This window comes from Balaenoptera musculus, chromosome 11, assembly GCF_009873245.2.
Source record: "Balaenoptera musculus isolate JJ_BM4_2016_0621 chromosome 11, mBalMus1.pri.v3, whole genome shotgun sequence".
Lineage (NCBI taxonomy): Eukaryota > Metazoa > Chordata > Mammalia > Artiodactyla > Balaenopteridae > Balaenoptera > Balaenoptera musculus.
The window spans coordinates 78,380,260-78,408,109 of NC_045795.1; the positions used below are offsets into that span (position 1 = coordinate 78,380,260).

The following is a 27,850-nucleotide window of genomic DNA, read 5'->3' on the forward strand; positions in this document are numbered from 1 at the left end:
ACAGATCAATCACCATTCACATCAAAGGAGCGAGAGGTGAAGCCAATGAGACAAATCCAGCTGGAAAATCTCGTCCCTTCACCGGGATAATGCATCACTCCTTTAAAACAAAAGCAAAAACAAAAACAAAAACAAACATTACCCCCTCCCACTATTCCATACTGCAAAATGTGGCAAATCTTTTATCCTGCTAGGCTCTCTTAACGAAACAGAACCAAACAATAATAGCAGACTCTACAGACACCATGATAACACACGCAAGTTATACAGTAAATGCCTTGAAGACTACACAGCCCTTTCCTTGAACCCCGCAGCTCATCCACTCTGTTCCTCTCCTAGAACAGAGTTGTACAGATCTGAATCCCACCTCCCTCCTTTCGAGGAGATTTTTGCAGTCTTGTACTAAATATATTACTATCACCCAAATTATAATGGATGCTCCTTGAGGGCAGAGACTGTTTTGTGCAGCACTGATGGTAGCAAGCCCCCCTGCACACCACAGGTTCTTTACTAGAATGAACAACTCGTGACATGGAGCTCTGACTTCAACCTTCCCAGCGCCTGGGTGAGATGGGTTTTTCCCTACCTGTTTTCCTGAAGAGAAAACAGAAGCTTAATGACTTACTCAAAGCCCGAAGACTTTTAAAAAGCAAAGGTAGAAAGGAACCCAGGCTTTCAAATGCCAGGGTTCGATTCTGCTTCCCTTCCCTTTGCCACCAAAGCAAACACTGCTTTTACCTCCCAACCATGGTGTCACCAATCATCAAGTACTACGGAAGGCCACAAGAGCCAGACCACTACCGCGTCTGCAATACACTTCGCCTTATGGAACTATATTCTCATGGGGATACTTTGGTTTCTCAACGACTGATATTTTGGGCCGGATAATTCTTTGTCGCGGGGTGGTCCTGTGTCCTGCAGGGTATGTGGCAGTATCCCCGGCATCCACCCATTAGGTGCCAGGGGCATCCCTCCTCCAAACTGTGAAAATCAGAAATGTGTAAGGCTTTGACTAACGTCCCCTGAGTGAGGAAGAGAGTGTCACACTGCTTGAGAATCACTGGGCTATGGAGAGGCCAAGTTTACCTTGTCTGTAGGGGGCATGTGACCTAGACTGACCAACCAGAGCAGCCCACACTGCCCTCCGTCTCTCGATTAGTCCATGAGCATGAATGTCATCAAGCCAAGGGCTAATCAGTATTTTGGCTGTTTTGGCGGGGAGGATGCTGATAGAGACACTGCAGAAGTGAGAAAGCCTCGCTCCTGAGATAACTGCTTTCTTGGTTCTGGAGCTGACAATGGTCATCTCTGGCAGCAGGTAGGAAGAATGAAGCCAATACACAGGAGTGCAGCTATGAAGAGGAGAGAGAGCCACCACAATGCAGTGTGAGAACATTCATCCAGTGGTGCCTGAAACAAGCACCACCCCTCAGAATTCCCAGTTCCATGGGCCAATCAACTCCCTCTTGGCTTGTACTTGAGATTCTGAACTTTGCAACCCAGAGAGGCCTGATTTATCGTAGAGTGTGAGGCCCAATATGGGCTGCCCTTGTAGCACAGAGCGAAAGCCCACGTCCCTTCCCAGGTCAGCGAGGTCTGACATGCTCTGGCATCTCCCCTTCCCTGGCTCATCCACCCCTGCTCCAGCCCCACGGTCCCCCTCCTCCTCCTTGGAGTTCCCTGACACGCCAGGCACACTCTGTGTATGCTGGTCCCTCTGCCTGGGATGCTCCCCCAGTATCAGCATTCCTTACTTCCTCCAAGTCTATATTCAGCACTCCTCCTCTAGCGGGAGAAAAGCAGCCGTAAGATCCCCTTAACATTTCTGTCAAGAGGCAGAGAGTCTGTTTTGCACGCAGGGCAGAATACAAGGAGCCATCAGAGATGGGGACTTGCTTGCATCTCGGTGTCTGTTACCCGTTGCCGCTAATCCTGATTGGCAAGTCTGAAGTTTTCCATTTCCGGGTCTGCATCTGGGCCCCTTCACCCAGGTTAGGCTTTCCTTTGCTGCACAGGAACCCGGTTACATTTGGTGAATTTTTTTTTTTTAATTAATTTTTACTGGAGTATAGTTGCTTTACAATGTTGTGTTCATTTGGTGATTCTAACTAATAACATTTCACATCTGGAAGTCTAGTTTTTCCAACACTCCACAAGTACTTTCTAAGCTCCTAATTCATGCCAGGCTCTGTTCTAGGCTTTGGGGACACACTGCCAAGCACGACAGGCGTACTCCTCTGCCTTGTTGTACTGTCTAAGGATGGGGGTCTCTTGCCACTTTGCACACAGATGTGATTTATTGCCTGTCTGGTCAGACCTTCCTATGGGTGAACTCACATTTTAATAGAACACACTGAAGACATTATAGCAAAGAGTTTAAGAATGCATGAGTCAATCCAAGATGGTCTCAATAATAATAATAACAACAGGCATAGCCTGTACTCAAGCCAACATTCTTCCCTCACTGCCAATATGTGCCTTCCTTTCTTTGGAATCCGGCAGATCTCAATCAGGCCTGGCTCCACCACTGACCCTGTGACCTTGAACAAATTATTAATCACTCTGAGCTTCCACTTCCTCCTCTGTAAAAGGACGGTATCAATAGTTTCCTACCTCATAAGGCTGCTGGGGGGATTAAGTGAAGTGCTTCATGCAGGAAACTTAACAAAATGAAAAATCTAAGGCAATCAGCCTGGGGAGATACTCTGAAACAAAAAAGCCTCCAAAAGTTGCCTCTTCCACCAGCTTTCTCTCCCAGGAAGCTTCATGCCTGGTCACCATCAACTATGCCTCACCCACTTCAACCACAGCCTGGAGGCGTCAGTGGGAAGTACGCCCCCTCCCCACCCACTGGTTGCTTGGTTGGAGAAAACTGAGCATGAGATTGGAACCCCTTCAGCTGATACAGTAACAGAGGGTGGGTGCCATCCTGCATCTTCCTAGTCGATCCTTTACCTCTAAGAAGTTGTTTCCTCCATGACAGAATTGGTCTACTTGCTGGTCATGTGCACTTTTGCAATAGTTTTCAGGTGGCACGAGCTTTTCTCCGTGCTTCGCCTAACCCTTCCATACCAAGCCAGAAGGCAGCCTGCATAATGCAGAGGAGCACTGGCACGGGAGTCAGGGCATTTACTTACATTAGAGAGTTGGCTGTTTATCTCTTTGCCCTCCTCTGGGACTTGGTTTCCTCAGGGGTAACAACCTCAGTGGATTAGATCAGGGGTCAACAACTTTTTAAGGAAAGGGTCAGAGAGAAAATATTTTAGGCTTTGAGGGCCACGTAGTCCACAGAGTCTCTGTCACAACTATTCAACTCTGTCCCTGCAGCGTGACAAGAGCCACAGGCAATACATACATGAATGGGCACGGATGTGTTCCAATAAAACTTTATTTACAAAAAAAGCTGCAGGCTGGATTTGGCCAGAGGGCCATAGTTTGCAAACTCCTGGATTAGATGATCTCTTTTTGGTACCTTCTAGGTCTGAATTTCCATAATTTAATTATTCAAGATTCATCTCCCATCTGGCCTTATAGAAAGTTCAAAGGCTAGGAAGTTCTAGGTTGAAGTTAAAAGTTCAAGAAATAAGAATAACAGCTACCAATTATTAAATGATTGCTATGTACCAAGTATTCTGCTAATGGCTTTATGTGCATCATCTCATTTTGTTCTCCCAGCCATTTGTTGAGGTAGATACTATAATTAATCCACTTTATAGGTAAAGACATTGAGATTTCAGCAGTCTAAGTAACCCACTGAACATCATAAAAATGGGAAGTGGCAGAGCTGGGATCTGAACTGTTGTTTGACTCCAAAGTCCTTGCTTCACACTACTGACTTATGGGATTATCGCAAAGTTATTCAGAGACCCACCCCCACTGGTTGCTTCACCCCCTACCCTAGTTATTCTTCCATGAACCCTCCAGAAGTTCACGGGAGAAATCCTGTCCTTGCATGCCACATAAATTAAAAGACTGGCCTAAAAATAACACAAGAGTTCACAACACTAGATGACAAATTGCTTTTTAATGCATAATAATTGACTCCTTGATCAGCTCAAGACCTCGCGGCAGCGGCGGCTGGAGTACCTACAGCATGCCTTATTTGGAAGGCGATCACAGGGCAAATGCTGGACCTGCTGATGCGGTCTGCAGTCTCTCACCCAGCAGGACACAGCCCTGTTTAAAGAATTCTTTCAACTAAGTAGGAGGAGAGAAGAGAAGCAGCAAGGACCTACATCTTACCATGGTTTATCACAAGTAAACTAACTATACTCAGTATCTTGTAATAACCTAACTGATAAGGGAAAATAATCTGACAAAGAATATATATAGATATATATACGTGTGTATAACTGAATCACTGTGCTGTGCACCTGAAACTAACATGACATTGTAAATCAACTATACTCCAATAAAATAAAAAATAAATAAATAAAAACTCATCATAAACAAAACTCTCAAGAAACAGTGGCCTTGGGAAAAAATCAAAGGGCAACTCAGAATGTGCATCAGTGAGGCTGGCTGGTCTCATGGGAGGCGTTTCAAGGTGGAGCACCTGCTGAACAGCTCCTGGGCTTCTCACTCTCTGCACCTTCAACAGAGTCTCCTTGAGCAACTGACAATTATTAATACCATCTCTTTAGGACCAAGATGGACGGAGGTTCGCGATCACAGGGGTGTAGGCTTTGGTGCGGCCGCCGTTCCCTTCCCTGGCTTGACATTAGACAACTGCACTCTCCAGAGAGTTCTAGTGTCCAAAGCAGCCACGGTGAGAATGTTAATGCAACAATTCAATAAATATTTAATGGTCTCTCCTGAGCTTGCTGATGCGATTAAGCAGGAGCCTCATTACTAAAACCTATTTCCACCTCCTCTTTAATTGATGAGCGGTATTCCTTTACGCTAACACACAGCGGGTTTAGAGACACTGGAGTCATGAATACAGTAGGGACAGGAACAAACCATTCCATACCAGACCATCAAAACTCAGCGCAAGTCATCTTCTGGCGAGAGGCTTTGCCCTAGTCCCCTAGTGTGAGAGACAAGCCTGAAACACAGTGAGACAAGAAGCCACCTCAGGAATATGCATCAGCTATTCCTAGGGTGATGGTAAAATGCAGAGGAAGGTGCACAGGAAGGGCCCTGAATCCATTTCTCACCTCCTAACCAACCACGGCTAGTTATTATTACTGTGGTAGATTATATAGTATCTTTGGCCAACAATAATTTTTCTCAATGGACTTCATCCTTCCCACCCACATGGCCCTAGTCATTCTTTGAACCCAGATCAAATGTCACCACCCGTGGGAAGCTTTCCCTATCCCTCCCAAGTCAAAATGAATCATTCCTTCCCTCGTAATCCCATGTGCTTTGTTGAAAATGCTCTTACAGCGTTTATCTCACCGGATGACTTCAGTATTACAGTCAGGAACAGCACAGTTGAAAGTGAAATCTCAAGTCCAAATGCCTAGGTTACCAGCTGTGTGGTCTTGGGCAAATTACTTAAGCTCTCAACACTGTGTTTACTTATCTTTAAAATGGAGATGATGAAGGTACCCCAAAGGACTACTGTGACATTAGGTGAGAGAAATGATTGGGTACTTGGCAAGCACTCAACTGTTCTCTAATAGCTAGATACCCATATCTGTAACCATATCCATATCTATGCATCACACGTATGTGCATATACACATATTTGCATATGTATACATACACATATATACAGACACAAAAATATGAGGTTTCAGATTCCTTCTACATGTATATGTAGAAATATGTAGTGTAGTTCAAGTAGTATATGGAAAGAATCTGAAACTTCATACCTAGCTTCTCACTCAGCATAAAAGATTGTGAACCTGGTTGGCTAAATTCTAAGCCATAGGAGTGAGGAGGGTCACTTTAAAAGGCCACATACCCAGGCACTGTTTCCTTGCTCCCATGTCCTTCCTTTCTTGCAGTTTGGTAGGTCAGTGAGCTTACGACAAGGCCTGCCCCCTTCCTCTCTGCGTGCGTGCCTGAGCTGGCTGGTCACTGCTCTTGTTACCTGTTCTCTGCAACTGGAGAGAAGGTTTGGTAGCATCTTAAAATATGTACTCAGGTTTAGGGGGAGGTAGGAGGCCCGATTTTGGCTTCAACCACAGCCACGGGCCCTGGTCCAGCCTTCACAGGGCTCTCCACTGAAGGATGATGGGCATAATCCTTCCTTATAGGTACCCTGGGAACATCTTCTGAAGGAACAAGGGTAAAAATTACCCGTCACCTCATTTCTACTATTGTGCACGTGTACCTCCCCACAAGGCTTGAGGGCAGATGCAGGGAGAGGGAGAAGAGACCTTGGGGCTGGGCAGACCCGGTTCATACCCAAGTCTGCTCCCACAAGGCCTTGGGGAAGATGCTCATCTCTCCAATGCTCACTTTCTGCCCTTGTTACATATGGCAGAGAACTCTAGGTACTCATCCCGACCTCTCTCCTGCCCCCTCAGGAGCAGGATTCCAGCTGTTCTCTAAGCACATTAACAGCTGGAAGAGATACTAAATTTCCAAGCCTCTTCTGCAGAGCTGTGTGGTCATGTGACCAAGTTCTGGCCAAGAAGATGGTAGTGGGATTGGGTGGGACTTGGAGAAGTCTCCTTAAAAAAGAGTAGATGGGTAGGGAAGGATAAATTAGGAGTCTGGGATTAACATATACACACTACTATATATAAAATAGATAGCCAGGGCTTCCCTGGTGGCGCAGTGGTTGAGAATCTGCCTGCCAATGCAGGGGACACGGGTTCGAGCCCTGGTCTGGGAAGATCCCACATGCCGCGGAGCGGCTAGGCCCGTGAGCCGCAATTACTGAGCCTGCGCGTCTGGAGCCTGTGCTCTGCAACAAGAGAGGCCACGATAGTGAGAGGCCCGCGCACCGCGATGAAGAGTGGCCCCCGCTTGCCACAACTAGAGAAAGCCCTCGCACAGAAACGAAGACCCAACAGCTAAAAATAAATAAATAAATAAATAAATAAATAAATTTATAAAAAACAAAAAAAAAATAGATAGCCAATAAGGATCTACGGTATAGCCCAGGGAACTATACTCACATCTTGTAATAACCTATGATGGAAAAGAATCTGAAAAAGAATATATATATACACACACACACGTGTGTGTGTGTGTGTGTGTATAACTAAATCACTTTGCTGTACAATTGAAACTAACACATTATAAATTAACTATACTTCCAAAAAAAATCCCCAAAAGATTAAAAAAAAAAAAAAAAGAGATGTGCTCTGCTTCTCCCTTTTTGTCTTGCTGCCTGGAATACAGATGTGGTGGCAACAGCTGGGACCACGCAACAACCCTGAGGAAGGGAAAACTTACCCTGAGGTTGGCAGGGCTGGAAGAAAGAAACCTGGGTCACATATGACTTAGTGAAGCTGCCAGACCAGCCCTATACAGCCACCTCTAAACTTCTTTCACAGGGAGAGAAATAAATGCCCAACTCATTTATGCCACTGGTGAGTTTTTCTCTGTCCTGGGCAGCGCAGCCTATTTGTTACTGATAAATAAAGCTCAGCAATAATGTAAATAAAACCACAGCCTGCAGCCCACCACCTGAGATGACCATTTTTCATCAATGTGATGATAGGAAATGACAGCTCTAAACCCCACCACCTCAAAAAGGAATTCCATTCTTCTCATCAGTAGACCTGTATTATGAAAAAGTTACACTCAATTATTATTATATTTCGAATTTTTTCAATAAAAATGTTGTAGAAATCTGTTTTTTCACTACATCAGTACCTACATACTGTCCTCGATTTTGCCTCGTCTTTTGCAAAATCTAAAATATTTACTGTCTGGCTCTTTACAGAAAACATCTGTTGACCTATGGTATAGAAAAGTCCCAAATACACTGCTAGTCATATAGAAAATGCTCAATAAATGACAGCTACTAGTATAATTAAATCTCCAAAAAAGCTTGGCACTGAAGTTACTCAATTATTTCTTCCTCTTTGCGAGATACTATAATCCTACAGAAAAGTCTGGCTTCATTCTTTGCTGACTTGAACAGATTAAAAAAAAATCTTCCAGTCAACCTCACCCTTCCCAAGCATCTTCACTTTCTTTCCTACTTCTTGGTCACCAGGCAATAAAAAATAAACACGAGAGCCTAACAAAGACACTTACAGTGTACTGTTTCCCATGCCTCCCTCCCCACTCCACCTGTCATAGACACATATCTTTAAGATCACCTAGCCAAAAAAGGGACGAAATGGGTAAGACAAAGCAACAAGTCTAATTTCATTTAGATTCCTCTGGAATGTCTTTGTAACTGGGCCTACTATCCTTCCTACATTTCCCCAGCTAACTCCAGACTTGACAGGTGTAAATTGCCCACCTGACACAAATGAACGGAGCCCTGGGCAAAGCCACATATATGACTCCACCATTCACCACATGGCACTAATGTTTCAGCCATGACCAAACTCAATCTGGGCATCTAGAAAGAGCTTCTCGTGGATGTAACACCAGGAGCAGTAGAAACATGAGTTCCAACCTTCTCCAACAAAAGGAAAATTATATGGTTAAATCGCCAGTTCCCAAGCTTTCTGGGCAACAGTGCCAAGTGTTTGGCTCATGCCCATGTCGCTCTGCCAGTCTGTGCCAGCTCCCTCCTCCATCCTTCTGCCCCCAACCTTCAGTTGGACACACTCTGATCTGTAAAAGAGTTTGGGCTGTTACAAACACCAGGCTTGGGGTTATGAAATGGGGGTGCAGGATGAGTGCAGTGGAGGCCCCCGATGGAGAAAGAAGGGGACTCTTGTGGGCATCAGGTCTCTCCTGAAGGCAGTCAGGGAAGCAACGGCTGCGCCCTGGCACAGGGGCGTGAGTAAATGAATGAGGTGGCACCAAGTGGGACTCTGGGAGGCGGAGCTGTGTCTCTGGCTGGGTGTCGACTCCTTCAGATTACTACATCCGGACTCAGCCCACCAGAAGGCAGGTCAAGGGCAAAGTATTCTGGCAAGTGCAGAGGCTCAAAAGATTTCAACACATCAAGGAAAGGGAGCCTTGGCCAATGGCTTAGGAGGGTGGTGGGTAGGCCAGGGAAGGGATCAGTTCCTTTAGATCAGCCAAGACCCTTGGTTATGAGTTCTTCATGTTGCAAAGAATCTGAAGCAGGCAACTGGGATGGCAGGTGGGGGAGAGAGTTCTTGATTAAAAGTATCATGTATTTTGTCTCAGCGTTAAATGTTCCCCAGGAGGATGTATCAGAATGTCTGTTACAGCATTCTCTGTAATAGCCGCTAACTAAAAACTAACCAAATGCCCACAGAAAATTGAATGGGCACGTTGGGATTTATTTAACAATGGAATACTATACAACAATTAAAATGAATGATCTACAACCGCATACAACAAAATGACTGAACCTCACAAACAGAATGCTGAGTGAAAAAACCCAGGTACAAAAGGAGTATGATTCCATTTATGTCAAGTATAAAAACAGGCAAAACCTATCACGCTAGAAGTAAGGGTAGTGATCAGTGGTAAGGGGGGGCAGAAGGGCCGCTGGGGCACTGGTGACATTTTATTCTTAATCTGTATGCTGGGAACATGTGTGTGTTCACTTTATAAGCATCAGATATGTTCACTTGAAAAGATTCAAAAAATATAACTTGGCCTTTGACAGATGGGGAACCATAGTTTGCCAGTCTTGAAAGGAGCCCTGGATATTCTGGGGTTGAGGCACCGATATAACTTCATTTGACGATAAGGTTCAAAGAGAAGGGACATGATAATAGTGGTAGTAGCTGTAACAATAGTAAAAATATATAATTATAGTAATAAGCTAATATATATTCAGTGCTCACCTGTGGTAAGCACTTTGCAAGTATTATTGCATTTAATTTCTACAATAATCCTATGAAGTATGGGCAATGACATCCCATTTTATAGTTGAGGAAACTGAGGTTCTGAGGGGTAAAGACATGCGCCCTGACCCGATTTAAGCATGTGGCTGGCGTGCTGGTTGGGGAGAGCTCTTGGCAAAGTGAGAACTTGATCCAGGCCTCCTGACTTTTGAGTCAATATGCCTCTGGGTGGTTGAAAAATGTCCCCCTAAAGATATGTCAATGTCTTAAGTCCTGGAACCTGTGAATACTACCTTATTTGGGAAAAGGCTCCTTGCAGATATAATTAAATTAGGATTTTGAAAGGAGAAAATTATCCTGACTTACCCAAGTGGGTCCTAAGTGTCATTGTGTAAGTGTCCTCACTAGAGAAAGGCAGAGAGAGAGAGAGATGTGACACACGCACAGATGAGAAGACAATGTGAAGATGGAGGCAGATATTACAGTGATGTGGCCACAAACCAAGGAACACCAAGGATTGCTGGCGGCCACCAGAAACTGGAAGAGGCAAGGCATGAATTCTCTCTGAGCCTCTGGAGGAAGTATGGCCCTGCCAACACCTTGGTCTTCAAACTTCTGGCCTCCAGAACTGTGAGAGGATAAATTTCTGTTGCTTTAAGCCATCCAGTTTACGGCAATTTGGTAAAGCAGCCACAGGAAACAAATACACTCTCCATCATCTAAACATCGTACAGCATCATGTAAACAATGTTCTACAAGACGGCCACACGAGTGTCCCTGAGAAGCATCCTGGGATCACACAGGTTTGGGAACTAATGTTAGACAGTTTCCTTTACAGTTGGACTTCTCGGAACCTTTTATGTGTTTACTGTGTCTTATGTGTCTTTGAGAAGGCGGTATGGTAACACAGAATTTCCCAAACTTAACTGGAAGATCCCACTGGCCAGTCCAGGGAAGTGCTGCAGTATGCCACGCTGAAAACACTGATGAGACCCAGGAGGGGACAAAGGTCTAAAAATTTAAGAGGTGTTACTTTGCCAAGCTCATGGTTATTTTTTAAAGCCCCCCCCCAAACACAGCAGAGTAGTTATCAGATCAAGAGTTAGACTGGATGATCTCCGTGGGGCCTTTGAAATCTAACAATTTCTAATTCTTTATGTATAACACCAGAGATGGTTCTTGCCCATGGCAGACATTGCTAATCAATCACAGCACAGTCCCCTGAGCTCTGAAAGGGCCCCCTAGTCCTCCTTAACCAGAGCTCCAGGCAAATAAAACCTATGTACTATTCCTGTCCTAGTAACTCAATAGACAGTTCAAATAAATAAACCGTGGCTTGTGGGATTTCAGAAATGCCTGTGTTATTTTCTTCCTGCCCAGGAAGGACAACCTCATCCCCACCAACATTTGTTGATTTTCTTCCCATTTCTAGAACGTACAATCCTTTGCTCTGATTTTTAAAAGAGAACTCCAGCAATGATACTGGATGAGAGCCTTTGGGAGCAGGGAGGGGAGGGTTTGGGGCACTCTACACAGTCTAACCTTTGTTCTCTTGGCAGAATTTTCTCCAACAAATTAAAATATATATGTGTTTACTGCCTTCTGAGCTCCAAAGCCATTCATGGAAGTTGCAGTTGATCTTAAAAATCTTTGCATCCAAAGTCAAATCCCAGAGCAGCAGCTGCATCTGATTAGACTTTCCTGGCAGGAAAGTTCAGAAGCTCAGGGTCTTCAAAGAAAACCATTACTTGGGGGGTGTAATTTTAAAAGGTGAGGAACCATGAATGCCTCACTCCTACTGCAAGAACACCTTCCGCCGAGGGGTGTACAAACCTCTGCAAGGGGCAACTATCACTGACCTTGTTTTATAATTAAAAAAAAACAACTGAAGGTCAGAAACATTAAGTACGTGGATTTAGTGAGGCTATGAAGCATTTCAGTCGTTCCATCCCCCCAAAAGGAAGAGGGAGTTGAGAAAAGGAGGAGAGTAATAAAAATAATTTAAAAATTTATATTAAGTAACAATTTTCTTGCAGTTGCTATGTCAGACACTGAGCTAGGTCACGGTCAGTCAGCTCAGTCAGCCCCTACTAGGTGGCAGGAACTGTACACTGAGGATGGGAGTTGAATAACATAGTTCCTGCCCTTCAGGGACTAGGAGGGAGTGGCAGACACTTGTCACATTGAAAAAAAATATATTTTATATCTTGAGAAATGCTCTGGACAAAAAGTAACATGGTGTGTGGGGAGGGGGGCGGGGCTTGGTGACACAAAGCCGGGCAGGAAGTCCTCTTGGCAGAATGACATTTAAGCTAAGGATATCAATGATGAGAAGCTGCCAGCCGGGCAAAGTTCTAGGAGGAGCGCATTCCAAGCAGAAAGAAGAGCAAGTGCAAAGGCCCAGAGGCAGGCAGGAACTTGGGTGTGAGGGGCCACTGTGGCTGGAGCATGTGGACAAGTGTTTGGGGAAGGAGACGTCCTTGCAGAGCAGACAAGGGGCAGCTCTGTTAAGGTGGCGGGGAGGGGGCCATCCCGCAGTTCATGGTGAAGTGTTTGGATTTTGCTCGTATTCCAATGGGAAGCTGCTGGAAGATATTACATAGGGGAGGGGTATGATCTGATTTAAGCTTTAAAAACACTCGGTACTGGGGAAGGTTACTGAGTAATCAAGGCGAGAAACGATGGTCACACACACTAAAGTTGTGCCTGTAGAGATGACGAGCAGCGCTCCGTTTGGGATAAACCTCTTTTCTATCATATTGTTTACTGAGGTGTAATTTACATACAGCAAAATGCATATCTTATGTGTAGAGCCTGATCAATTTTGACAGATGCCTGTACCCATGAAACCCACACTCTACCGAGAATGTAAAGCATTTTTTGTACCCAGGGAAATGACTTCAAGCCCCTTTCCCGTCAGTCTTCCCTCCCCCTCCCCCATGTTCAGTGTGGGATATATTTTTGAGGTAGAGCTGAAAAGACTCACTTCCATGGGATTGGACATGGCAGTGTGTGGAAAAGAGAAAGATCAAATATGCCAAAAGTCTGTAGCTCAAACAACAGGGTGCCTGGAGGTGCCATTGCCTGATGCGGTAAAGGCTCGGGGAGGAGAATAAATCTCCAGTTGTGCTCTGACACATCAGGTTTGAGAAGCTCAATGAACACCTAAAGAAGACGCTGAGAAAAGAGTTCAGTCTGTAAGTCTGGAGCTCAGGAGCGAGGTCCAGGCTGAAGATGGAAATCTGTTAGTCACCGCGTGAAGCCATGGACTGGATGATGTCAGCAAGGGAGCGAATAAAGATGAAAAGGAGACGGATGAGGAGAAAGAGGACGAGAGCAGTCCAAGGAGAAAGAGCAGCAAAGGAGACTGAGGCAAGAGGAAGGTGCGGCAATGGGATACACCTAAGCCTGCCAAAGCAAGAGTAAAACCACAGCAAGGCGGGAACGATGCACTCACACAAATGTTCCTGGCAGGTGGAAGGCAACCTCCGCATCTCTTAATTTAACCATCCCCCTAACTCTGTAGGGTAGGTCTCATTATCATTCCCATTTCACAGAGAAGGAAATGAGGTTCAGGGAGGTACTGACTTGTCTAAAGGCTAATAAACAGAAGAGCTGACATCTTGACGCGTAGCCACTTTCCCCCAAGCGGGTACTGCAGCACGTCAACAAGTCAGGCTGCAAAAGGGTTCTGGGGTCATATTAGCATGGAAGACGCAAGCTCATAGTTAAACAGGTTTCCCCACTCAAGGGCTCAAAGATTTTAATAGGCTAGTATGAACTGTGATTCCTCCAAAGAGAGATGTAGGGTATCGCATGTTTCAAATATACATGGCACCACGTTTATGCTTTCTTGTTTGGAAGAGCCATTCGCCCAACAGGTGTTTCCTAGAACACCGTAGGGGAACCATTCGTTGCTAGAAGGCAACAGGATCACGTCTTCAAAATGTGTTTGAACAAAGTCCAAAGTGTTTCCACAGACATTATGTCACTTGTACTCAAAGGAGAAAGGGTTGACATGAACATTCCATTTAGCTGATAATGGAGGCAAAGTGCATGAGGTTAAGTGGTTTGTCCTGTATCACAGTCCTGCAGCAATTAAGCAAGAGAAATCAGCCCCGGTTCATAAGCCCAGGGGCAAGAGAAATCAGGTCAGGCCAAGGGGGAATCAAGCCGGAGGCATGAATGAGGCTCCTCCTCGCCTCTGCCCCTTTCTTTACAACTCTCCCTTGGTATTGGCTTTCGGCAGGAATCTACCTGGGGGGAGGGTGTTAGTTTACGCAGAAGATGGAGGAAAAAGATGGGCTCCAGGTGGGCTCAGGTCACAGGCATGAGGAAAAGGCTTCAGCCCTGTTAGGTGTGTGAACTGGGAAGGGTCTTGTGGGAGGAGCCTGAGGGAAGTGTCTGGAGAGGAGGAAAGAGGTGACACTGGGGACTGTGGAAGGACCCACTGAAGGACACAGACCTGCCTTAAGGATTCCAAAAGCTGGGGGACTCAAAAGCGCCTCACAAGTAAATCAATCTGACCTTGAGTCGTCTTGGTTCAGCAGTTAGAGAACTGAAGGCAAATTAGTCAGATGCTTCTCCAGTATGAACATGAACCCCTACACCCCCATGCAGCCCTCCCGCAGCCTGCCACAAGGGGCCCTCGTGGACCGCAGCTGCGTACTGCATGCCAACGTCACAGGGAAGGGTTCAGCAGAGAGAGTTGTGGGGAGGGGTGACTAGGTCCAAACTGTAAAGGGAAGACCACACAACCACCAGGAGCATAAGCGTGAGCTCCACGGATACTGAGGTTGGACAGTCACAGGTTCCAGTCCCCCGCATGGCCACTTAGTAGCTGTGTGACCCAGAAGAGTTACGGAACCTCTCTGAGCCTACCCTTCCTCATCTGTGAAACAGGGGTGATAACAGCACCTACTCCGCAGGATTACTGTGAGGATTTTAAGCGATCAGAAGGGAAAAGCCAAGTGTGTCTCAAGGTAGAGTCCAAGGTCTCACTTGAGATGCTTCTTAAAATGCAGATTTCTAGGTCTTACCACAACATACCCCCTGAAACAGACTCTCTGAAGAATATTCTTATGTGCAGGAAAGTCTAAGAAAGATTGATAAGACACGTAGTCTGTACCTGGCAAAGACTCAGTAAGTTAATAGCTATCATTCTATTTATTGCTATCATGAAGTATAACATGCTAATATGAGACCTTTTCTCCGGGCTAGACAGTCCGACGGCTCAAAATTAGAATTCATCCGAAATCCAGCTCAATAGATATTCACTTATCCTCAAAAGCCTAAACAAAGCCTCAACCACTGGAAAAATTAAAGGTTTTGTAATTACAGCAGCCTAGGTGAATGCAAAGGAATCTTCTGTTAATGTTACCAAGAAATCAAGTAGTCAACTTTTTTTTTTTTTTTTTAAAGAAAAAGTAGTACAAGGCAAACTTTCAAAGACGTGATAAGCCATGTCACGTACACACTCTGATGTTTGGCATCTTGCCTGGGAAGGTGCTTTGGGAGGAGGAAGACCCTCGAGATGGGTACGATGATTTCTATACACAAGCTGGCTGGTAAAAGTCAAACATGAAGCAATTCTCAAAGGCCTCTGGGCTATACTTGCAGGGAAATCATTCATGAGTTTTCCCAGACACTGAGTCCCACAGTACCTGCGTCCGTCTGTTCCCTCCAGCGCCCCTCTATCTTCCATATCTTCTGGAAGACATCCAGATACAATCTTTGCAAAAACGAGTCTTCCTCTGCTTGTCACACAGAGCAGCAGGATATGAAAAAAGAACATCACTCCAAAAAACAAACAAACAAAAAACTGCACAGTAATCAAATGCTAAGTATCCTGGGAAAGAATCCCTTGCCACTTAGTTTCTGAGAAAAAAAATTAAAAAAAAAAAAAAAAAGCAAAGGAACTTTTTTGGAACATTACATTTAAACTCTCCATACAATTTCCATCAAGTTTCATTATATTCAACTAGGATTGCCATTCCGTGTTTTGGTAGCTGAAAAAAAATTATTCCCTCTGCTTCCTCTCACTGACTCGGAATATCACGCTGAGTTTATATGCACCCAGAGCTCTCCTATTTGATTACACAGCTAGGAGGTGCTTCACGTGACCAGGTACCTTTCAGGAAAGATTCAGAAAACTAGCTTGGGGTGCAGAGCGTCTCTAAGATTTGGTTTTCCAAAATTATTAAAAACGGCAGATCTCTGTAAGCACTACACAAAGCAGGGCACTGGACCCCCTGGTTGTCCCTGGCTGCCTTTTAATTGCCCGATCTTCACGTTTGGGGTAAACGCAGCACAGAATCACTCTGCCTTCTCTGCAAACAGTTCTGCAAAGACCATAAATGTCACCACCAAATTGGTGAGTGCTAGTTCAAACCTTTGCCTCTCATTCCTTGATACATCTGTGTCCCTACGGATAACAATCCAGGCTTAAAGGAAATCTTGGGAAAAGGAGCCAAGAGCTTTTCCTGCTAAGGCTAGTGGGAGGAGGCCAATGGGGAAGTGGGCTCGATAAAACTGTCTCAAAAATAAGTTCCATCTTAAAAAGCTCATGAAGGGACTGAGAGAGTTATTTCAGTTTCTCAAATGGAAGCCCAACCCCAAAAATAAAAAAAGAAAAGGCTTGTTGAGGGAGAAGCTTGAAAGGCTGGGAGAGGTTGAGGGTATCACTGCAGAAAGATTGCCTGGTAACAGAGCTTTCTTGTATTACACCCAAAGCTGTGTACCATCTGAGGCTGATTCAGGAAAATACTCAAATCTCCTGGTAATTTCCTGCAGACAAGACATTTAATCATCTCCAAGCCTCCACCGCAAGAGAGAGAAAAAAAGCAAAAAACCTAAACCAAATGATTCACACTCTTAAAAATGAATCTGCCTTCGGAACAAGAACTGTTTTCTGCTCTTGAAAAGCAGCCACGATTTGTTATTCTAACAAAGTGTTCCCTTCCTCCAAGCAGAAATAAAAGTCGCTCAAGGAGGGCCTGTACTGATTTCTGTTCAGCATTTCTTGAAACTTCCATCCAGTCAACAGTTTCTCCTGGCAGGTTCTCAGAAATCCAGGGAGAGCTGGGTAGTCAGTGACTAAGAACACAGGATTATTTTTATAAGCTTTCCCCACACCCCCACTTTTTGGCCCCATGGGAAGATGTTTTATTGTAGGATGAGCAGAATTAGCTGTACATATAAATTCTTCACTGCTCATCTCCCTTGACACCTTTATCTGAATTGCCTAACGGCTGGGAAGATTTGGCAATTGATGATTTGAAAAAGGAAAGGCCCAAATCCTCCCCAAGTGGTATTTGTTCTGTCTGTACATACAGGGCTGTGTCCATCTCTCTAATTACTCAGCTAGCTGCACAGATAAAAACATCTGTTTGCAGAAAGCAGGGAACCCAAAGTATACAAATGAGTCACACAACACCCAAACAACCGCAAATAAAGGTAATCCAGCAAGATGAGGGCTGTTACAAGCCAAAATAATTTAATATGGGCGGAAATGGACTTTGGCAATCCATGCATCAGACTTTGCTCCAATTTTGGAAGGCTTTTCTTCCAGCAGCCCAGCAGCCTCATCTTCAAAAGCAACAACAACAAAACCCAAAGAACAAACAAACAAAAACGACCAACCCGCTGGCCCTCTACATTAGGCTTCCAAGTTCTTCCTTAGGTACACATGAGCAAACAGATTGGGGAGAGGGAGGAAGCTGAAAAGGCATCTTTTAAATAAACCTTACCCCTCCCCCAGCCCAATCCCTATAGATTATTTTGGTTTTAAAATTTCCCAGGATACAGCTGCCTAGGCACTCCAGATTTGCATGATCTCAGGTAAGTCGCCCAACAGCCAAGAGGGTACATTTGCAGTCCTGGGAGAGCAGGGTTCCAATGAACTCCCCCCAACAGCTTTCCCCATCCCACAGACTCTTTTCTCAGAGCTACGAAGGCCAGGAGAGGGGGGCCTCTCCCCTACTTCCACCCCCAATTCAGAGAGAATAAAGGAACACATTTCAGAGCTGCTTAATTACAGATATCCACCAAGGAGAAAAGCAAGGAATTTTTAAAGTTCTAGGATAACGAGCAATGAGGAATGTGGGGAGAAACACATAATCTTTTAAAGTAGACCTTCCTGGAGACATGAAACATTTTTTGAGAGTGTAAGGGAAATAAGTAAGTAGGTCATTAACAATACATACATTTTAAGTACTTGAGGGAAATGAACTGTAAAAGAATAAAGGCTGTTTAAAAAGCAAGTTCAGGGACGTTTAAATGTTTCCCTCGAAGAAGTCCTAATACAGTAACAACATGATCCCTGTCTCGTGATACTGTTACTATTATTGGTTAATCAAGTGCGCAAAAGCTGGGAGACGCTCAGATCAAAAGGACCCCAAGGTCCCCTCCCTATACCTCATGACCTCCCCAGTGTCTGTGTGGCAAGGCGCATCTCTCCCAGAGGTTACTGTCCCAGTTTAAGGCCCCCTTTCCTAGAGAGGGTGGTGAGAACCAGGAGCCCCCGCGCCCCAGTGACCCCTCCGTGCGCCCTGGCCCTGGGGGGCCACTTACCCGGCTCAGCCTTGCATCGCTCGCCGCTGCGGCGCCTCCACCGCCGGGAACTAAGGGGCTGGGGGGAAGGGGCCGCAGACCCAGGGGCAGGGGATGCGGCTGCGGCTAAGAAGACCGGCGGGGCGTCGGCCGCCAACTGCCCGGAGCCAGAGGGGGCCCTGCAGGGGCTCCGCGCAAGGGAGGTGACATTCCCGGGGCGCGGTGGTGGCAGCTGCTTCCCTGCGCAGCTCTGGATCCAGGAAAATCGCTCAGGTCCCCAGGAGGGACGCTTCCAGCTCTCCAGGCTGCCTCCCAGCTGCTTAAAGGGACGCCTCCCCACCTACCGCTGCGCTTATTGGTGAAAATTCCAAGCTCCAGGCCAATCCTAGGCCTGTTCCCAAATTGAGATTTCAATCAAGGGAGCTACTGCTTTAAAATTAGAAAAGGCTGATGGCGGTGGGGGGTGGGGGTGGGGGTGGGGTTCAGCCACCTTTCCTCAGAAGCAGAAGGACACAGGCCCTCTGGCCCTTGCACGTGGAGGTCCCCAGAGCTGGCAGTGGCTGCAAAAGCAAAATTATGGTGTACAGCAGAATACACGAGGAAGGCCGGGAACCCCTTCCATCTGACTCGTCCTTCAAGGCTCATCCAACTTATCACAGATTTGGAGACCCTCTATTGCTGGGAAGAACCCCCCAGCTAGGTGCTTCTAAATTCTCCCCATTATTACCCCCTTCTGGGGCACTCATCACAATTTCACTTGTATTTTTTTTTTTTTTTTTTGCTTTATCTGTCTCTCCCTTTACACTGTAAATTCCACCACAGTTGGGATGTTTCCATTCCTCATCACACTGTTATTACTTCCTGCCTGGAACACTGTGAGCTCTCAGTAAATATTTGTGGATGGAATAAATGAATGAATAAACAAAGGAATGAACAATGATACATCCTATGTTAGCTGTGACAAGTGTTAATTAAAAGGCAGTATTCAAGAGGCCAGGTGTTTCAGTGATAGCCTCCGCCTCTTACTAGTTATGTAACCTGTGCCTTAGTTTCCTTGTCTGTAAAGCATGATCATGAAATCTCCCATCTCACAAGGTTGTTGTAAAGATGGTATTAGCTCATATCTGGACCACATGCTGTGCCCACTCAATAGCTGCAGACTATTGGATAGTCAAGAGCTAGTGTTATTAATGAAATCAAAATACATTTCCTGGGACTTCCCTGGTGGCGCAGTGGTTAAGAATCCGCCTCCCAATTCAGGGGACCCAGGTTCGAGCCCTGCTCTGGGAAAATCCCACATGCCGCGGAGCAACTAAGCCCGTGCGCCACAACTACTGAGCCTGCGCTCTAGAGCCCACGAGCCACAAATACTGAAGCCTGCACGCCTAGAACCTGTGCTCCGCAACAAGAGAAGCCACCACAATGAGAAGCCCTTGCACCGCAACAAAGAGTAGCCCCCGCTCGCCACAACTAGAGAAAGCCCGTGCGCAGCAACAAAGACCCAAGCAGCCAAATTAATTAATTAATTAAATTTAAAAAAATATATTTCCTGGGGGGTTGGGATGGTCTGACTGCTGGTTTGGCTTCTTGGTATTAGTCATTCACGAAACAGATGTGAATTCAGTGCCGACTCCGTGTCAGGTCCCATGCAAGGTGCTGAGGTCACCAACTCCTAGTGAGTGGGAGTGTGCATTAGGGTTTCCCAGAGATACAGAACCAGTAGGATATATAGAGAGATATGTGGAGATTTATTATAGGAATTGGCACCCATGGTTATGGAGATAGAAGAGTCCCATGGTCTGTAGTCTCCAAGTTGGAGAACCAAGAAAGCTGGTGTTATAATGCAGTCTGAGTACAAAGGCCTGAGAACTGCGTGCCAGTGGTGCACGTCCTGGTCCCAGTCCAAAGGCCTGAGAACCAAGAGTGCCAATGTCTGAAGGCAGGAGAATATGGAAGTCACAGCTCAAGCAGAGAGAGCAAATTGATCCTTCCTCTGCCTTTTTGCTCTCTTCACACCCTCAACAGATTGGACGATGCCCACCCACATTGGTCAGGAGGACTCTTCTGTAGGAAGTCCACTGATTCAAATGCTAATCTCTTCTGGACACTCCCTCACAGACACACTCAAAAATAATGTTACCAGGGGCTTCCCTGGTGGCCCAGTGGTTGAGAATCCGCCTGCCAATGCAGGGGCCAGTGGTTCGAGCTCTGGTCTGGGAAGATCCCATGTGCTGCAGAGCAACTAAGCCCATGTGCCACAACTAATGAGCCTGTGCTCTAGAGCCCGCGTGCCACAGCTACTGAGCCTGCATGCTGCAACTACTGAAGCCCACGCACCTAGAGCCCGTGCTCCGCAACAAGAGAAGCCACCGCAATGAGAAGTCCGCACACCACAACTAGAGAAAGCCCACGCGCAGGAACGAAATCCCAATGCAGCCAAAAATGAATAAAATAAATTTAAAAAAATAAAATAAAATAATGTTACCAGCTATCTGGATATCCCCTAGCCCAGTCAAGTTGACACATAAAATTAACCAGGGTGGGGGAGAGGAGAGAGAAAGAGACAAAGAGAATTACATTAAATGATAGTCAGCAAAGACATATGATCAGGAATGTTTATTGTAGGATAGTTTATAATATCACAATAACTGAAGACGATCATCCAATAAAAATAGAGGAAATGGTAAAATTATGGTACATGTATTTCATGGAATACTATACCGTTATGAGAAAAAAGAGGCAGAGTTAAATGCACTAATAAACAATGAACTCCAAAATACATTAGTAAGTACAGTGCAGAAGGTAAAATATATCCCTGCTTGAATAAATAAATCTCCATGTATTGTATATACATATGTATGCTCTATGTGCATAAAATGCTTCTAGAACTATGCCGAAGAAAATGATAAAGGTTATTATACCTGGCAAGGTGGTTTGAGAACTAAGCAGGTCGAAGATGGAAAGGAGAGTAATATTTCATCATATACTCTTGTGTCTTATTTGATTATTTTACTATGAGCTTGTAATAAGCTCCTATTTCTGGCAAGATGGCAAATGATAACAGCCTGAAAATTCCAACCCTTCAAAGACCCTAGATATGCTAGGTAAAATATAACAAAAATTATTTTAAGGGCTTAGAGCTGACTCACAATTAAGAAAGGAGAGAACCCAGGTGGTAGAAATAAAGAGGTAACTACAAACAAGAATGATCAGCATGCAAACTCACGCTGGGGCTATGAGGTAGAAGGGCAGGTGGCTGGCAACAGGGGAATGGTTTGTCTTAGTTCCCTAGGGGCTAGGATTTGAATGCCCAAGCAGGACAGAATAGGAGGCCTTGGAACAAGGAGAAGCAGCAAGTTGTTAGTAGACCCCTACAGAAAACCAGGAACACTCCCAGAGGACTGCACCCTCAGTGAACAAACAGATTAGAAAAACTGTCAACCAACCCAAGGAAACTTGTCTTTCTATCTGTGTTCTGAGCAGGAGGGAAACGTTTAAGTTGAGAATTAGAAACACTAGGCCTATGCCTTTCTTGAGAGTGGAGTATGAATAACCAAAGGCAGAATCAGAAAACTCCAAATGAACAGTTAATATAAAATTTGGTCCTGTTCATGATATGCCAAGAATTCCCCCACAGAAGCAAATGAAAAATTGCCCTGGAGAGTCAGTCCTGTAACCTGGGCTAAAACTGGCCCTGCGAAGCATGAGCTCCCAATAGTAAATTACAAAACACAGAGTCAAAGGTCACAAGTCAACAAGCATGAGGATCAGAGGCTCAAGAGTTAGAGGTCGTAAAACAACATTTTGGAAAAGAACATTAATAAAGTTTAAAATGGTTAAACACAGTAACGCTAGAAATGAAACTCTTAAAAAAAAAAAAAAAAAAGACATGACGCCTCTCTCTCCCCACAGAGTCATTAAAATTTCAAACTCAATGGAGAGGTGAAACACAAGGCTAAATACTGCTGAAGAGAGAAATACAGATCTCAGTACATTACACAAGATGAAACACAAAGGGATAAAGAGGTGAAAACTATGAAAATGAGGTTAAGAGATACGGAGGATAGACTGAGAAGGGCCAACATATGTCTAATAGGTGTCCCGTTGGGAGAGAATAGACATGCAGAAGAGGCATAATGGCTAAGAATTTTCTAGAATTTATAAAACTCATGAATCTTCAGAATCAAGAAGCACAAGGCAGGATAAACATAAGAACATCTGCAAGTATTAATCACTCATAAAAGTACAGTTAATAAAAGACTGAACTGAGGAAAAGTGAAACAGTTTGATATTGCAATGACAGAGTTAAGCAGAAGGCACTTAGTAGTATTAAAGAGAGGCAACTCTGCCATTCCACATTTAGAGGTGGACTATATTTCCCTAGATCTTTTATCCCCAAATATAATGAATTCTGAACTATAGAAGGTTCTTACAGGCCTAGCTGTATATTAATATGGCTCCTATGTACCAAGGTGAAGTGGCAGAGAACTCCTGGGAAAGCTGTATTCATTCAGCCATTAAACAAAAGTGGCAGAAAAAAACAAAAAAACAAACCAACAGAAACACAAAGCCCCTGTCCTCAGGAATCTTACTCTGGTGGTAGAGGAAGCAGATAAACAGATCGAGAGTGTCATCATAAGGGAGCATAAACGACTATAGAAACACAGAGGAAGAACATCTCAACCAGCCTTGCAGAAAAGTGGTACCTGATGGAAGGCTTCCTGGAGGGGGTAACATCTACACTGAGGGAGTTGGTACCCTTCGGAGGAAACACTTTAGAGTTAGGCTTGGCTTTAAATCCCAGTACTGCCACCTATCACCTAGTGACTTTGGCCAAGTTATGTAACTTCTCCAAGCTTCATTCATCTCATCTGTAAAACGGAATTCACAGCACTAGTCCTGGGGTTGTTTTGAGGTTTAGGGATAATAAATGTAAAGCATTTAGCAGAATGCTTGGCCTAAAATTGGTATTTACTAAATGGGTAGCTGGTGTTATTATTAGATGAAATTCAGTGCCTGGGTGGGAAAAAAATGCCTTCTGTTTTAAAAGGTGATTTTCTTCTGAAAGCTGAAGAAGACAGAGGCTTCAGCCTATTTTCATGAAACTATCTTGAAGACCACTGAATATTTACTGAATCTACCCTGCAAAAGTAACATTATCATGCTATCAAAATTTAAAGACTTATCCAATCTGGTCCTTTTAATAAAGAAACTTAAAATATAGTTACCCCAAAATAATTGATGAAGGCTGCATATGTTAAGTGTCAAATATGTGATTCTCTTCTGTGATAAATCCCAAAACCGTGACAGAATTCTTCTCTTTATCATGAAACCTTCAGATTCCCAACCACAAATCAAGTTGAAAGAATTCAGAGTCCAGCAGGGAAAGACTGGACCCTCCTCAGTATTACTCAACAAGTTTATGAATGACCTGGACAATGGATGGAGAGGGAACTTGTAAAGTCCAACCAACGATGCCGAGTTGCTGGGCCCTGCCAGTGCTCGGCAGGTAAGAACACAGAGCGATCTAGCCAAGCTGTAGCAATGGCCTGAATTAAAGTAGAGAAATTCAATAATGGCAAGGGTTGCGCCTGCCCTTTGGAAGAAGCACTGAACTGTGCAGTCTTAGAGAGGGAAGAATTGGCCAAGGCCAAGCTTTCCACCATTCATTTCTTCATGCATCATTTAACAAACATGTATCTAATGTCTACTAAGAGAAAGGGTTTGCCTTATAGGCTGGGTAAACAAGGAAAAACATGAATAAAACACGATGCCTGCCTTCAAAGAGCATAAACGTAGTGAACTGAAATCTTCTTCACTTGAAACTGCCCATGCCCTCCAACATCTTCCTGCTACCATGCAGTGGTGATCTGACATTCATAAACCATCTTAAGTTTGCACTAGAGACTAAACCCCATCATGTTTCACAATGGCAAATAGATTTCATCTCTTGGGCTAACACTGATTGATTAGTAGTGGATTCCTGGAGTGCGATTTGATAAGAAGTCTGAGGCTACATATGGCAGGAAAGCATGCTGTGATTGATTAGTGATGTCTGTCATGTAGATGGAGAAGGAGTGACAGCACTAGTGCTATAAATCTGACATCTCCCATCTAGTCCAACCCCCTCAATTCCACAGATGAGAAAACAGAACAGATCTTTCTTTCTTCCTTTTTAAATTCAGCAACACTAGCAGGGGCAACCGAGGAGAACCTCCATATCTGAAATGTTGCTGAGAGAGAAAAAAAAATCTAGAGCTTGGAATATTTCTGATGAGCTTTTAAGATATGCACTCAAATCCTTTAGCAGCCTTTGTATTCTGCAGCAAACAGACTAAATGGAGAAAGCTACATACTTTGATCTCCTGGTTAGCTACAAAGAGCATCCCTCCCACCCCACTAGACACACAAAGACTACATAAAATATATATACTTTGAGTATGCTTGAGGATTTAAAATGCATTGGGGGACAGAAATGTCTATAAAATGAATATATTTCAGAAATACCAAGTGAATAAATACCGAGAACAGCAATTAACATGTTATTTAAGAAAGAACAAAGATTTTTATCATTTTATTCTGTTAAATGGTACCGATATCATCAGCCAAAGGAAGGAAAAGAAAAGCTCTTATTTATTTTCATAAGACACTTTATATCCTGGGGACTCTGTAACACTAACTAAGGAGATAGGGTCTGTCCCTGTTAAGCATTTCCACACCCAATCTATCAACACTCACAACCATCACCCAGTCCTATCACAAAGAATCCTGGCTCATTCCCTGCGAAGGACAGAATGGTATAAAGGGACAACTGATAAGCAGGAAGCCCAACCCCAGCCTGATTCAGATACAAAGAACAAATTGTAGCATTTGATTAATATGCCAGCTCTTCTGTCATGCTAACTGCAAAGTGAATTCTATGGAAAACCAACTCCTTGAGAAATAGGTCTAATTAATTCAGTTACATAAACTCCAGTGAAATATTTGGGGGAGGAGATGGGGAAGGGGGGAAGGGAGGAAGGGAGGGAGGAAGGGAGAGAGAATATCAGAATGAGAATGAGGAGAAGGACAAGGAGGGCAAGAGGGAGGGAGGAAGGGAAGGAAGGAGGAGGGAGGGAGGGAGGGAGGAAATGAACGAATGAAAATAAATGATTGAGAGAATATGAAGAGAATGCTCTGGAGATCACTGGGTTTACCTGGAGGCCCCCAAAGATATGTTCTGACTTAAGGTGATAGGAAACCTATTTATATTTCAATCAAACACTTTGTTGAAGGTTTGGGTAAGATATTAAAAGATGAACAACTGGGAATTCCCTGGTGGTCCAGTGGTTAGGACTCCACACTCTCACTGCCAAGGGCCCAGGTTCAATCCCTGGTCGGGGAACTAACATCCCACAAGCTGTGCAGAGCAGCCAAAAAAAAAAAAAAAAAAAAAAGATGAACAACCACCAACAACCCTCTAATGCATACGTTGGTCAGATGGTCAGATTAGTTTTTCCCCCCAAGACTCACTCATTTGCATACCACCTTCAGGATTTCTGCTAAATCTGCTTTTACTAAATACCATGTTCATGATTTGTCATATTGAATGTGCCTTATATTATTATTTATATTGAATAAACAAGTTGTGGGACATCCAGACCATGGAATACGACCCAGTGAGTAAAAGGACCAAACATAAGCAACAAGATGGATGAATCACAAACACGCAGTGCTAAGAGAAAGATGGCAGACTGAAAAGGCTGCCTATTGTATGATTCCCTCATGTAACATTCCAGAAGAGGCAAAATTATAGGCACAGAAAGCCAAGGGTTGGAGATGGGAGGTGGGATTGAGAAAAATTTAGAAGGTGATAGAGAACTGGTCTGTATCTTGGATGGGGCACTGGTTACATGACTGGATGTATTTGTAAAAACTCACGAAACGGGCTTCCCTGGTGGCGCAGTGGTTGAGAATCTGCCTGCTAATGCAGGGGACACGGGTTCGAGCCCTGGTCTGGGAAGATCCCACACGCCGCGGAGCGGCTGGGCCCGTGAGCCACAACTACTGAGCATGCGCGTCTGGAGCCTGTGCCCCGCAACGGGAGGGGCCGCGATGGTGAGAGGCCCGCGCACCGCGATGAAGAGCGGTCCCCGCACCGCGATGAACAGTGGTCCCCACTTGCCGCAACTAGAGAAAGCCCTCGCACGAACCGAAGACCCAACACAGCCAAAAATAAATAAATAAATAAAGTAGCTATAAAAAAAAAAAAATTATAAAAAAAAAAAAAAACTCACGAAACGGTAAACCTAAGAGTAAATTTTAATGTATGCAAATCTAAAGAGTGAAAAACAAATACAGACAAAAACCCAAAAGTTAAAAACATCCCTTGTATCACTCTGGCTTTTATTATTCCTGTATTAAGCATTTTCCTATTCTTCTGTTTTTGTAAAGATGTTTAACAAATTACTCAAAAAATAGTTACTGAGGAACTGTGGCATGCCAAAGGCTATGACCACGACGTTGTTCTTTCTCAACTAAAAAGGGAGATGATCAAGTTTTAGAGAAGTGCCAACTCTAGCACCCAAATGAGATCTCCTTGTTGATGTACTTACGAAGTTTAGAACACTGAAAAGAAAACTGTTTTTAACCGTGTAACTCAATGTTAGTTAATTAATGGATTCTGGACCACCCCAAACCATGTCACATTGTGGGAAACAGTGCTAGAGACTGGAAGCTCCATGAGGGAAGGGACTGCATCTGTCTTATTCTGCACAGCGATCCTCAGCACCTAACACAGCAGACACTTGATAACTATTCACAAAATGAATGAAAGAAACCATTCAATTGTATCTCATGCTCCACCCCTGCAGGAGAGAAAACTCCTGAGGCAGTTCAGTTCATCAGTAGACAGCTGGCTCCTGGATTAAGTTCTTGCTTACAGTAAGCTGGCAGCCGATACGCCACCAATGTGGATCCCAGAGAGCCAGGCCAGCCAACCCTTCCACTCAGTGTCTTTCAAAAACCTGAGTCTTTATCGTCTATCAACCTCCTTCTATGCACTGTTCCTCATGGGACACGGCTTCAAACCAACCCTTTTGCATCCCTGCCACTTAAAACTGTGCCACCCCAATTAAATGAGAATGAGGAATTATTGTCAGTGCTGTTCGGTGAGATACAGTCCCGTAAGAAAATATCCATGCTTTTTAGAGAAACCTGTTTAGGTACGTAAGGCTAAAATAACATGATGTCCGAGATTTGCTTTCGAATACTTAGGAAGGAGAATAGTAAAGGAGAGGGGGAAGGAGGGAGGAACCATAAGCAAAAGGAAAAAGGGATCGATGAAGGAAATGTAGCAAAATTTTGATAACTGTTAAATCTATTACATAGGGATTCACTGTACTATCCTTTCTACTTCTGATTATGTTTTAAAATGTTCTTAATAACGAAAAACTTTCAAGCATGAT

The 27,850-nt window shown here is 44.4% G+C and overlaps 1 protein-coding gene across 2 annotated transcripts in view; it reads right to left on the reverse strand.

Moving 5' to 3' along the window:
- The window catches only part of PRICKLE2 (prickle planar cell polarity protein 2), a 337,544-nt gene that overhangs the window by 149,258 nt on the left and 160,436 nt on the right, over positions 1–27,850 (reverse strand). The window contains exon 1 of one of the 2 annotated variants that reach the window (XM_036870261.1): positions 18,426–18,724. The exons of the other annotated variant lie outside the window; for it this stretch is intronic. The gene's annotated coding sequence lies outside the window, so the exon portion shown is untranslated. Of the gene's footprint in view, positions 1–18,425; positions 18,725–27,850 lie in introns of those variants that run through there. 2 annotated transcript variants of the gene reach the window in all.